This window comes from Muscardinus avellanarius (assembly GCF_963383645.1).
Source record: "Muscardinus avellanarius genome assembly, chromosome: 1".
Lineage (NCBI taxonomy): Eukaryota > Metazoa > Chordata > Mammalia > Rodentia > Gliridae > Muscardinus > Muscardinus avellanarius.
Genome location: NC_137786.1, coordinates 237671410 through 237685059, shown reverse-complemented (window position 1 = coordinate 237685059; position 13650 = coordinate 237671410).

The following is a 13650-nucleotide window of genomic DNA, read 5'->3' as shown; positions in this document are numbered from 1 at the left end:
AGCACATGTGCAAAGATCCTATATCCAAACACCATCCAAGGCTGAGGTTCTGAGCGGCACAAGTGCCCCCTTAGTGCCCTGCTCTTAGGGGTGGGCTCATCCCTCGCCACATCTGTACGTGTGCCCGCAGCAGGGGACACACTGCTGGACAAGTCCTTGGGGACCCGAGCCCAGGCCCTGACCCTTGGCTTGGACAAACCAAGAGATGTCCCCACCTGCCCCTGAGCCTTGACTCTCCCGGGGCCATGGCAGCCGCCACCCTAGCTTCCCAGCTCAGGGCCGAGGGGCAGTTGGGTAGGCGCCAGGCAAATGGGGCTGCTGATCTGGAGGGAATGCAAATGGCCTGGGATTTGCATGAGCAGGTGTCCAGCCTCTCGTGCCCCCTGCACGTTCCTGAAGGGGGCGGGAGGGCCTGGAGAGGGGCTTCTATGGGACCCTGGGACAGAGTCCCATTCTGAAACTCCCAAGAGGCAATACCAGGGTGGATGTCGGGCCTGGCAGCGGGCACTGGGGCTCTAGCCAGGGGCTGGTGGCCACTGCTAGCCAAAGACTGTCACAGAAACAGCCGAAGCAGAACGTGGCCCCTGACATGGTCCAGGCTGGCGGCCAGGCCCTGGGTCTCAGCGAGGGCTTTGGCATGCCCCCCAGGAGCTGCGGGGAGACAAGAGGTTACAGGAAGCTGGAAAGCCCTGCGTGCAGCAGGCAGAGGTTGGCACTGGCCTTTGTGCCCAGTGAGCTCCCTGGTCTTCCTGGGCAGGGTGAGTGTAATGTGGGCCCCTTGCCTGGCCTCCGAGCGCCCTTGTCTCCCAGCCTGCCCATAGACCCTGCCTCTGAAGCTGAGGCTTCAAGCCCAAGGCCAGGCCTCCACCCAGAGCCTCCCGAACACTGGGCAGCCCCTTCCCTCCCCACAGTGGGCCCGCCCCTCCACAGCCTTCTCAGCCCACTAGAGATGGGGAAACTGAGGCAGCAGGCAGGGAGAGGGGCCTGGCTCCTCTGCCCATCTGCCCTGGTCACCCTAGGAGGGGCTGGCACACCCCTGCCCTGCTCCTGCCTGGGCATGGTGTGGCATGGGGCCTACCTGCTGGCCTTCTCCCTGGTACCCTGAGGGGCAGATGCTGGCCAGGCTGGGGCGAGGTGGGGCCTTCTGCCTGCTCCGGCTGCACTGAAGCCCAGCACCCAGCTCCTGCTCCTCCCCGTCCACCACGCCTGGCATCTGCAGTTGACACCGCCCCAAAAGCCAGTGTGCACAGACGCAGGGCACCTGGGCACCGTGGGCCAGCCCTCCTCGGGTCTGATTGGCCCAGGGCCCCAAGGGCATGTCCAGTCTGACGGGAGGTGGCCTGGGCCTGGGCTGTATCAGCCACGTCACTCCCAACAAAGTTGGTCAACGGGCCCTTGGCACCGGTTTCCCACCAAGCCCCCATTCCCCAGGAGCTGCCCAGGCGCACACAGCCACGCTGTGCCAAGGAGGAGGGCCGGGCAGAGACCCGTCCCGCTCCCCACGGCCTCGGAGGCCTAAAGCCTTTAGCCTACAGGTGCGTCCTGGACACCACACAGCCTCATGGGAGCCAGGGTGGCATCCACTCGCCGGGCATGTGGCACACTGGGGGTGCTGCTGAGGGCGGAGCCTGCGCCCAGCGGCAAGAGGGGTACGCAGAGAGGGGACAGGATTGCCTCCGCAGCCTGGGATCCTGGCCCATCAGTGTCTCCCTCTGGGCTTCAGCCTCTGCCCGTAAACCTGGTATTCTAATAGTCCTGCTTCTGGGACCTGCGGATAACATGGGGTGAGGGAGAGCCTAGACGTTCGTGTGTGTGTGTGTGTGTGTGTGTGTGTGTGTGTGTGTGTGTGTGTGTGTGTGTTACTAAGATGGAACTCAGAGGCATTCTACCTCCAAGCGACACCCCCTGCCCTATTTTTTATTCTTTATTTTGAAACAGGGTCTCACTGAGTTGCAGAAGGCCTAAGTAGCTGAGGCTGTCTGCAAACCACGATCCCCCCGTCTCAGCCTCCAAAATGCTGAGATTACAAGGGTGTGCCACCATGCCCGGCTTAGACGTTATTTGGGTGTGCCCCTTTCCCCAATGAGACCTCAAGACCCCCTTAACCTGAGCTCTGAGCAGATAGGAGACTGTGCCCATGATGGCCACCAGAGGGAGCGCCAGGATCACAGGCCCAGGCCATGGCTGGTGCAGGTCCTGGGTAGAGGCAGAGGCTCAGCTTTGCCCTGGGCAGGGGGCTATGGTCATTCTTGAAGCTCCTGCGGGCAGGGATGGGCAGGTCCCCTCACCCTGGCATGGTTGGCTTCTTCACTGAGATGGGAAGGGCTTTCTGGGGTTCCCAGGACCTACAGGGCAGGCTGGGGCTCAGAGGCGCAGAACTAGCCCCAGGCACATGGGACCCCAGGGCAAGGACTCCGAACTCTTGGGGTCGGGTTCTGAGGGGAGAATCTTGGGCTGCACGAGGCTGGGGGCACCCTGGGCCCTGGGAGTCTAACCTGAGCTGAACCCACTGCACCAGCCCAGGGCCTGGTCCCACTGTGGCTCCTGCCAGGGTCTGGGGTACGTGGAGAGTGATGAGTCCTTGAGACCCTGCGCGCCTGTGGGAGTGGGAGATGGCCTCCCTCGCCCTTTCCTTCATCCTGGTCTGTGCGCTTAGGGATGGCGGCAGCCGCTCGCTCCCCAGCCATTCCCAGTCTGGCCCTGGCCACAGCCCTTCCTGGGGCCCCATCACCCTGACAGTGACCCCCAGGGGCCTCGGGCCTTTGCTCCACCTGCCTGGCAGGGAACACTCTTCCTAGAGTCCCTCCTTGCGGCCCCCCAGAGCTTCCTAGAGACGCCCTCGCCCCAACCACAGCGCTGCAGGGCCCCCCTTGAGCTCCCCTCCCTGGTGTTCTTTGGGGGCACCTCGCCTCCTGAAATGACCTTTCATTTCCTCATTTGTCTGCGTCAGCTTCCCCCATGGGATTGTAGGACACTGCACTCACCCCGTCCCCAAGCCCAGAACCCGCTGGCTAGGAGTACACACTCAGAAGTAGTTGATTCAGCCGCGGCGTGGGCCACCACGGGGTGCTGGGGGGCCAGGCGGCGCTGGCTTTGGGGGAAGCAGCTTCTGGCCACGGCCAGCACCGGGTGGGCAGGCAGATATGAGGCAGGACTCCGCTGATACCTGCTGCTGTGGTCCCGGTACAGGGCTGCCCAGGCACCACCAGGAGGAGCAGTGTCCGTTCCCTCCCTCGGTGGCTTGGGCTGTAGCTGCCTTCACAATGGCCCCACAGCTGCAGGGAGGAACTTCCTTTGGGGAAGGCCCTCACCCCAGGGAGGCAGGCCCTAGTGGTCTGCGGCTGCCCCACCCCACCCCAGGCCTCTGCTCCAGGGCGCAGGTCCCCTTGGACACCTCCAGCTGCTGCTGCTGGCTCCACAGCCTGTCTCGGCCATTAGTCCCAGTCGCACCTACGGCCTGAGCCAGCCCTTCCGGGGGGGAACCTGGACACCTCTCCTGGGACCCTCAGCCCTGGGCCGAGGGCACTCCCGACCTGCACCAACATACCCCGGGAGCCACAGGACATTGAAGTTTTGTTGTTGTTTTTTTCAGTACTAGGGATTGAACCCAGGGGCATCTGAGCTAAACCCAGCCCTATTTTTTATTCTTTATCTTTGAAACAGGGTCTCACTAAGTTGTGTGTGTGGGCTCACTAAGTAGCTGAGGCTGGCCGCAAACCTACAGTCCTCTGGTCTCAGCCTCCCAAGTTCTGGGGTTCCAAGCGTGCGCCACCACGCCCTGCAAAGGATGCTGACTTTGCAGAGAGCCGTGCAGCTGTGAAACTCCAGACTCACCACTTCTCCATCTTGTCGGGGAGAAACCACTCCCAGGACCATCCTGACAGGGCCCGGGCCTCTCCTGCCCAGCGTCTCTCTCTGGACCAGGTCATCCAGACTCAGGTGAGATGGGGGTGTCACCTCTGACCATCCTGGGGCGAGCAGAGGGTCCCAGGTCAGCTCTGCAGGATCTGACCCAGCAGGGGACTCTGAGAGTCCCAGGGGGCAGCAGAGCACATGTCCACCTCCTGCCCACTGAAGGGCCACCCACATAGAGGCGAGCCTGTCCTGGCCGCCCCACCCACCGGGACGTCTCCTACAACAGCACACCCAGGGTCCACTAGCCACCCGTGTGAGGCCAGCCCAGCATCTGACCAGGCGCGTTGGGCCTGGTCTGTGGCCTCCAGGGCTGGAGCCCTGTTGGGCAGCCCCGGGCAGCACCTGCTGAGGCCACTTCTACGCTGTCCTCATCCTTGGAGTGCCATCTCTGACCTGCCCATCAGCTCGAGGAGGGGTGACCTCGGCGCCATTCAGCAGTCGGGCACAGAGGCCAGAGAGGCCGGGAAACTGGCCTGTGGTGTAGACCAGGCCTCAGCCCCCACCTGCTCCTCCGTGTCCCGAGCTTGGGCTGCAGAAAGGAGACCCCACCCTGCTCCACGGCCACAGCCACCCCTGGCATGGCGGTGGTCCCGCCTGGGCCCCAGGAGCTGTGGACACATTCTACACACGTGCGTGTCTGCGTGAGTGTCGGCTGTGCGTCACCCTGCAGAGCAGGCACAGGCCAGCCACTGAGGCTGCAGCGAGCCTCAGGACCCGGGACTCAGGGCCCCCAGGAAGTGGGACGTTGGTCAGGTGCGCCTCTCAGGGCTCCTGAGACCGCCGGGCCAATGGGGGATCGCGTCCCCAGGACACAGAGGACCAGCAGGCCCCAGGCAAGCGTGAAGAGGAGCCTGCGTAGGCCTATCTGTGGCAGGCTGGACACACTGTGTGCCTGTGTGTGTCAGTGTGGACACACTGTGTGCATCTAGCATCTGTGTGTCAGTGTGTACACCACGTGCACCTGCGTGTCAATGATACACTGTGTGTATGTTGGGGTAGACAAATTGTGTGACTATGTGAACACACTGTGCCTCTGTGTGTTGGGGTGGACACACTGTGTGCCTATGTATGTTGGGGTAGACAAATTGTGTGCCTATGTGAACACGCTGTGTGCCTTTGTGTGTTGGGGTGGACACACTGTGTACCTATGTATGTTGGGGTGGACACACTGTGTACATCTAATATCTGTGTGTCAGTGTGGACACCATGTGTGCCTGCGTGTCATGGATACACTGTGTGTCTATATGTGTTGGGGTGGACACACTGTGTGCCTATGTGTGTTGGGGTGAACACAGTGTGTACCTATGTGTGTTGAGGTGGACACACTGTGTGCCTATGTATGTTGGAGTGGACACACTGTGCCCATCTGTATTGGGGTGAACATACTGCATGCCTGTGTGCCTATGGAGACACACTGTGTGCCTGTGGATGTCAGCATTCACACACCGTGTGCTTGTTTGCCACTATAGACACACTGCATTTGCCTGTGTGTGTGTGTGGACACATGGACACCACGTGTACGTAGTGTACACACTGTGTGCCTGTGTGTCAGTTGGCATTGTGTGTATGCTTGTTTGTCAGAGTGGGCACACAGTGTGTAGTGTAGACACTGCGTGGCCATGTTTTAGCATAGAACACTGTGTGCCTCTGTGTGTGTGTGTGTGTTTGTGTGTGTGTATGTGTGTTTGTGTGTTTGTGTGTGTACTCTGAGTGTGCTCTCCTGTGCATGTGTGCCTCTGGGTGTGGGGCTCAGGAGACTGGAGCTCTGGGTGTGGACACCACACAGGAGCACCATGTCTGGGAGCCGAGCCAGGTAGAAGTGCTGGGACGCAGCTCTGTGAGCTCTGCTGCCCCCAAACCAGCCACCACCTCCTCCTCGCCAACCACCCGACACCCTGGGCTCAGCCACACAGCACAGATCTACCGAGAAACTTGTGTGTGCCGGGCACACAGGCCGCCAACAAGGAAGCACATGAGAAGGGAGTGAGGGAACGCTTTATACGACGTGGAGGAAAAGAAGCAGGAGGACACGGGGCGGGCACCGCAATGTTAAATTGGCTTGGTCAAGGAAGACCTCGTCGAGAGGTGAGAGTTCCTCCAGTAACGCAAGGAAGGGTGGGCCATCTGCAGGTCACCTGCCCACTCACCCACCCATGCCTGCACAGGTCCACCAACTGTACAGCTACCCATCACCCACCACCAACTATGAATCCATCTGTCTGTCTACCCATCCATCCATCCATCCACCATCCACCACCCATGCCTGAACATGTCCACCAACCATACAGCTACCCATCATCTGCCACTGTCTACGAATCCACCATCATCCATTCATATACCACACACCATCCACCACCCACGCCTACACATGTCCACTAACCGTTTGGCTACCTATCGTCTACCACCATCCACTCATCCATCCATCCATCCACCACTCACACCTGTACTTGTCCACCAACCATATAGCTATCCATCATCCACCACCATCTGTGTATCTGTCCATCTGTCCACCACCCACCATGTTCACCACCCACTATCTGCACCAACTGTATGGCTACCACCACCCAGCACCACCTGCTCATCCATCCATCCATCCGTCTACCACCCAGCATGTTCACCATCCACACACCCACACGCTCACTGCCTGTGCCTCCACACACCCACCAGCCATACAGCCACCCACTCACTCATCCACCCGCCATTCCCATGTTCACACTCACCCTCCCGTGACTCCACACATCCACCCATCTGCCATCCACCATGTTCACCATCCACCCACCCAACACTCACCTGCCCACACCTTCACATGTATGACAGCCATACGTCTCCCCAATTTCCCACTGCCATTCACCCATTAATCCATCTGTCCACTGTTCACCAGTCCACCCATACCCACACTCACCGACCCATGACTCCACATAGCCGCCATCTGTATACCTACCCAGTCACACACCACCCATCTATCCATCCACCCATCTATCTATCCATCCATCCATCCACCCACCCATCCATCCATCCATCCATCCATCCATCCATTCACCCACCCACCCATCCATCCATCTACCATCCATCCATCTACCTATCTACCCACCCATCCATCCACCCATCTACCTATCCACCCATCCATCCATCCACCTATCCACCCACCCATTTATTCATCCACCCATCCATCCATCCATCTATCCATCCATCCATCCACCCACCCATCCATCTACCCATCATCCATCCACCCATCTATCTATCCATCCATCCACCCACCATCCATCCATCCATCCACCCATCCATCTACCCACCTACCCATCCATCCACCTATCTATCTATCCATCCATCCACCTACCCATCCATCCATCCATCCATCTACCCATCCATCCACCCATCCATCCATCCACTGGCCACTTGTTCAGCAGTCCCCACCATCCATCACCACCCACAAACCATCTGTCCATCCATCTATCTTTCCACCACCCAGCATGTTCACCATCCACACACCCACATGCTCACTGCCTGTGCCTCCACACACCCACCATCCATACAGCCACCCACTTCTTCCACATCCATGCCTCATGTGTAGGCGTGGGTGGTGGATGGTGTGTGGTATATGGATGGATGGATGATGGATGGATGGATGGATGGATTCGTAGATGGTGGCAGATGATGGGTAGCTGTATGGTTGGTGGACATACAGCGTTTACCCATCCTTCCTCATCCGCCTTACGTCCATCCATCCACCCCGTCATCCATCCACGTCTCCATCCACACAACTAACTTCACACCCACTACATCAGTCCCTCTGTCCACCTATCGCCACCCCGTCTACCCGTCCACCCATCCGCTCATCCATCCACCCACCTGTGTACCTATCTACCCAGCTAGCGCCAGCCAGCCACCCCAACATCGACTCTCCCCATCCAACCATAGAAACGCCCACCTGTCCACCTCCCTTCCTGCCACCGTCCATCATCCACCTGTCCACCCAACCGTCCACCTGCTATCGTCCATTCCTCTCTCCATCACCTCTCACCAGTCACTGACATCTCATCCAGCCTCTCTGAGATGAACAAGTCGGCTCTGGCCCCTGCAATTGGAGGCCGTGCCCAGAGGCCGTGGGTGGTTGAGGGGTGGGGCTGCTCAGAGCGCCCGTGGTCTGCGAGGGTCCACACGCTTTCCCTCTCGGTACCTGCGCTTTACAGGTGAGATCACCACCTCACAGGCCTTATGCTTCCTTGGCCTCTCCCATGCTGACCTAAGCACGTCTGAGAATTCAGTAGGCACTAAATAAATGCCACGGGCTGGCTAAATCACCTTGTCTCCTGCTCTACTGTCTCCCTGCCCCTCCTATCATTCTGACTTGGCCTGTTCACCCGCACCTGATGCCCACTCCTGGCTGGGGCAGCTCTGGCCCACTCTCTGCTGTGGGCCCTGGGGGCTTCAGACGACCCCTGCCATCCGTGGTGCTGGCTGGTGACCGGCCACCATGCCTTGAAGGACCTAGGACAGGCCACCTACCCCAGGTCTCTGACCCTCCCCTCGGAGTGGCCAGGGACAGCCTTGCAATGTTTGATGGCTTACAGGCACGCAGAGTGGACACTGCCTGGGCAGGAGGGTCCCTGGGAGGCTGCGGCCCAGGGGAGGATCCACTGAGGTGGCCAGGGCTGCTGTCCTGGGCCGGGCCCTGTGAGGGCTGGGGAGGTCGATCTCAGGAATGCCAGGAGGCATTCATTGGTCTCACACACCCAATTGGAAGGAAAGCCAGGCTTGGAGACTGGCGGAAGGGATCTTTGGGTACCCTCTGGAGCAGAACCCCCGCACAACACAAGCACCAGTGGCCCCAAGCTTTGGTCAATCTTTCCTTCAATTCTCAGAACTGGCACTGAGTCCTGGAGCCGGGGAAGGAAGCACATGCCACCAGCCAGGCCAGGCCCCGAGGGGGTCTGTGGGCTGAGCTCCCGAGCAGCACAGAGTGGGCGAGGTCAGACGGCAGCCTCAGACCAAAGCAAACCCAGAGCAGGGCAGCTGCTCCCCAACCTGCACGCTGGGTGCCGGGCCCTGGTCCTGCGCTGGACGGCAAGAATGGGTGTGTGATTCTGCAACCACGTGAGACCTCACGCGGGCCGGCCTGTCAGTTAGGGGCAGTGATGGCTAGGGCCTCGCAGGCGTGGCTCCTGGGACCTGGCCACCAGAGTGGGGTGCAGGCCACTGACGGTGACCAGTGACAGCCCTGCAGGGGCCTCAGCTGACCCGAGAGGTCTGTGCTGTCATGGGACCCCGCAGGCCATGGTCACTCAATGGACAGAGTGGGGAGAGGTGGAAGGTTGATGTCTCTCCAAAGACGATCCTCCTGGCCAGTGACCTTATGGCTGGGACACCCCTCTCCCCCCACACGCACCGCAGGCTGGGACGGTGGCCCGGGCTCTGTGGTCCCGTGTAGACCCAGAGGTGACCTTGTCAGGAGGGTCCAGCATCTGTATTTTTCTGGTGTCTACTCTCTGAGGCTCCCAGATGTGGGTGCCACAGCAGGACAGAGGCCGAGGCCGGGGCTTGCCGTGGGCCTGAGGACCACATCACCGAGGGCTCTGGTACTGCCGGGGACGGGCCCCGTAAGCATGGTGTCACAAAGAGTGGCGGCCTCGGGAGCTGGCCCTGTGCCCAGTGGCGCAGGGGCCTCCCTCACTGTGAGATCACACTTTACACATTTCACAGGAGGTAGAGAGGAGACCCGGGCCACTGGCACGGGGCGAGGGCGCCAAGGGCACGGTGGTCAGTTATCTGTGCCTCCTGCCTCTGCCTCTTCCAAGATGCATGCCTGAAACCAGACTGGGAAGATGGGGGTGGCTGTGTGTATGGCTGTGCAGGTGACCATGAGCCCTTGGTGACCACAAAGGGCCTGGGGTCCTCCTGACCCAGGAAGCTGGGCACAGCAGCCCGTGCCTGCAGTTCCCGCACTTGGAGACAGGAGGATCGCAGGTTTGAGGCCAGCCTCAGCAACTTAGTGACACCCTCAACGGCGTCAGCCCTGCTTCAAAATAAAAATAAACTAAGGCAGGGGGCATAGCCCAGAGGTAAAATGCCTGGATTCAATCCCCAGTAGCGCGGGCAGCAGTGGGCAGGGTGGACTCCAGGTCTCGTCCCCATGCCCAGAACCGTAGTCCCCTCAGGGCCTCGGGACAGCTGCTCACTCCTCACTATAGAGACTCGCCTGCCAGCGGCCGAGGGGCCCCGGGATGGTCCTCCCTCCCTTGTCAGCCCAGAGTGGCCGTGAGCTGGGCGAGGCCCTGGGCCCCGGAACAGCCAGCCTTGCTTATATTTCCTGCTCTGCTGGACAGAGACCCTCACTCCTCCATGCCCCACGCCAGCCCTGGCCCTGCCCAGCCTCCCTCCTCCTGGATGCTCCCCTCCCTGGCCCCTTGAAGCTTGTCAGGAGCCCACAGCAACTCTAGGCCTGCTCCTACCTGACTCTGAACCCCAGAGCAGGCTCCTGCACTGTGCAAGGCCTCCCCTGAGCCCTGCGGCTGGGAACCTGAGCCCTGGGGCCTCCAAAGGCCTTGCCAGTGCATGCGTGCGTGTGTGCGTGCATGCCTGCATGCGTGTGTGATTGGACACAGGGGTGTTCTACCTCTGAGCCACAACCCCACCCCTATTTTGCTCTTTGGAAACAGAGTCTTGCTAAATTGCGGAGGGCCTCTTTCACTAGGTGGCTGATTCTGGCCTCAAAGCTGTGATTCTCCTGTCTTTGCCTCCTGAGTACTGGGATAACAAGTATATGTCACCATGCCCAGGTGTATAATATTTCATAATATGGAAATGTGAGCCAGGTGTGGTGGCGCACGCTTGTCATCCCAGCACTGGAGAGGCTGAGACAGGAAGATCGCGGTTCCCAGACAGCCTCAGCTACTTAGTGAGGCCCTTTGCAACTGACTGAGATCCCGTAAACCGGGCGTGGTGGCACACACTTGTCATCCCAGCATCTGGGAGGCTGAGACGGGAGGATCGCGGTTCACGGACAGCCTCGGCTACTTAGTGAGGCCCTCTGCAACTCAGTGAGGCCCTGTTTCAAAGTAAAGAATAAAAAAATTGGGCAGGGGGTGTAGCTTGGAGGTCAAATGACCCTGGGTTTCATCCCCAGACCCGCAAATAAATAAATAAGTAGAATAAATAAATAGAATAAAAAATTTAGGGCTGGCATATATCTCAAAGGTAGAATACCCCTGGATTCCATCCCTAGTACTGCAAAAAGAAAAAAAGAAAAAAGAAAAAAAAAAAGGAAAAGGAAACGCACACAAAAGTACAGAGTAGAACATGGCGAACACCTCCCCTGCCCGGCTCCCACCGTCTCAGCTCACAGTGGTTTTACGTGCCCGCCGCTCCCTGCTGAGATTCAGGAAGTAGCTCCCGTGTCACCGGGCTCCTCTGCAAGCCCTTCCTCGTGCACCTTTGGTGACTGTTTTCAGCCTGAAGTCCGTACAGAGGAGGTGGATCATGCTCGGCCCTGGCCCCTTCCTATTAGCGTTCAGAATAATGAACCAAGCTGCCAGGCAAGGGCGATGAGGTTTCAGCTTCAGTATAAATTAATGGTTTTTAAAGATATTTGAAGCAGGGCGCGGTGGCACACACCTGTCAACCCAGTACTTGGGAGGCTGAGACGGGAGGATCGCAGGTTCACGGCCAGCCTCGGCTACTTAGTGAGGCCCTCTGCAAATTAGTGAGACCCTGTTTCCAAATAAAGAATAAAAAATAGCACCGGGGGTGTAGCTCTGAGGTAGCATGCTCCTGGGTTCCATCCCAGTACCGAAAAAAAAAAAAAAAAAAAAAAAGGCAGGACAGGGCCCAGAGGTGAGCCTGGTCCAGGGGCGTTCTACCTCCAAACCATGCCCCCAGCCCTTATTAAATTTGTGGTTTTGAGACCAGGCCTCTTTAGGGTACTGAGAGGCTTCCTACGTTCCTGAGACTGGCCTTGAACCTGTGATCCTCCCGTCTCAGCCTCCCAAGTACTGGGACTACAGAAGCAGACACTGCTAGGAAATAATTATAAGATGAAATAGATGAGGAGTTTATACTATTTTTTTTTTTTTTGCAGTACTGATCAATTCTGGGCAGTCTACCTCTGGGTTACACCCCGGTCCTATTTTTCATTCTTTAACTTGAAACAGGGGCTCACTAAGTTGCAGAGGCTGGCTGTGAACCTGCGATCCTCCTGTCTTAGCCTTCCAAGTACTGGGATTACAAGCGTGCACCACCACGCCCAGCTATACTAAGGAATTTAACATGATTTCTTATATTTTTGTAGTAGTGTGGATTGAACTCAGGGGCTCTCTACCTCTGAGTTACACCCCAACCCTTTTTATATTTTAAAATAGATTTGTTAAATTACCGTGCAGTGGCTTTGAACCTGCAATCCTCCTGTCTCGGTCCCCAGGTACTGAGATTATATGCATGAGCCACCATGCCTGGCTTATTAGCGATAATATTGACCATGATGTGGCTGGACCATGGCATAATCCAGCCAAATGAAGGCCATTTAAGGTTGTTGATCTTTTTGCTAACTTAAGTAGTGTGGTATCGCACAACCTCATGTGCATGTCATTTTCTATTTCTCTTACAGAATTCCCTCCCCATGAGTGACCAGGAGGGCACCTGGCCTCTCCTGCAGAGTATCGTTAAACGTCTGGGTTTTTGCCAATCAGATAGGTGAGGTCTCAGGGTGTACTTTTAACTTGCATTTATCTTGTTACGAGTGAGACTGAGCATTTTCCCACAGCTACAAAAACCCTTATCTCTTTTCCTGGGTGCTGTTCACATTTTGTCCATTTTCCACAGGATCGCCTGCCCTTTTTTTCTCCTTAGTTTAGATGTTCTTTATGCGTTAGTGATACTAATCCTTTGCCTCGGATGCAAGTTTGTGGCCTTTTTTACTTTTCCACTGGTAGTGTTTTTTCTCTTTTTCTTCTATCTATTGCCTTGGGGTTTTGAGGCATAGTTGGAAACGTTACACATCCCTTCCCATAGACTGGCTTCATTTCTACGTTTACGCTTGGAGCCCCTCATCTATTTGGAAGTCATTCTTGTGCACTGTGTGGAAGGTGGGCTGGTTTACCCCTGTCCTGCTTCACAGACTATCTGCTCGTTCAGCAGCACTTGTTAAAGGCAAGCCCAGCTGGGGGTGGTGGTGCACGTTTGTAATCCCAGCACTTAGGAGGCTGAGATGGGAGGATCAGGAGGATCGCAGTTCAAAGCCAGCCTCAGCTACTACTTAGTGAGGCCCTTTGCAACTCAGTGAGACCCTGTTTCGAAATAAAGACTAGGCTGGGCATGGTGGCACACGCTTGTAATCCCAGCATTCAGGTGGCCGAGACCTGAGGACCTTGGTTTCCGGACAGCCTCAGCTACTTAGCGAGGCCCTTTGCAACTCACTGAGACCCTGTTTCAAAAGTAAAAAGACTGAAAAATATGGCTGGGGGTATAGCTCAGAGGTAGAAAGCCCCTGGTTTCCATCCCCAGTATTGCAAAAAAAAAAAAAAAAATCCTCTCCTGGTGATGGAGGCTTTACACAATGCCTGCTGTGTGCCTATAGCCGCAGCCGCCCCTTCTCTGTCCCTGCCATGGTGCAGAGGGCGAATTCCCTAGCCACGGGTCCCCTGAGCAGCATTCCTAGTGACCCCACAGGCTGAGACTTCTTTCTGGAGATTCACACTGGGCCCTGCTGTGCGCACCAGGGTGCGGGAGCAGGAGGCCCAGGAC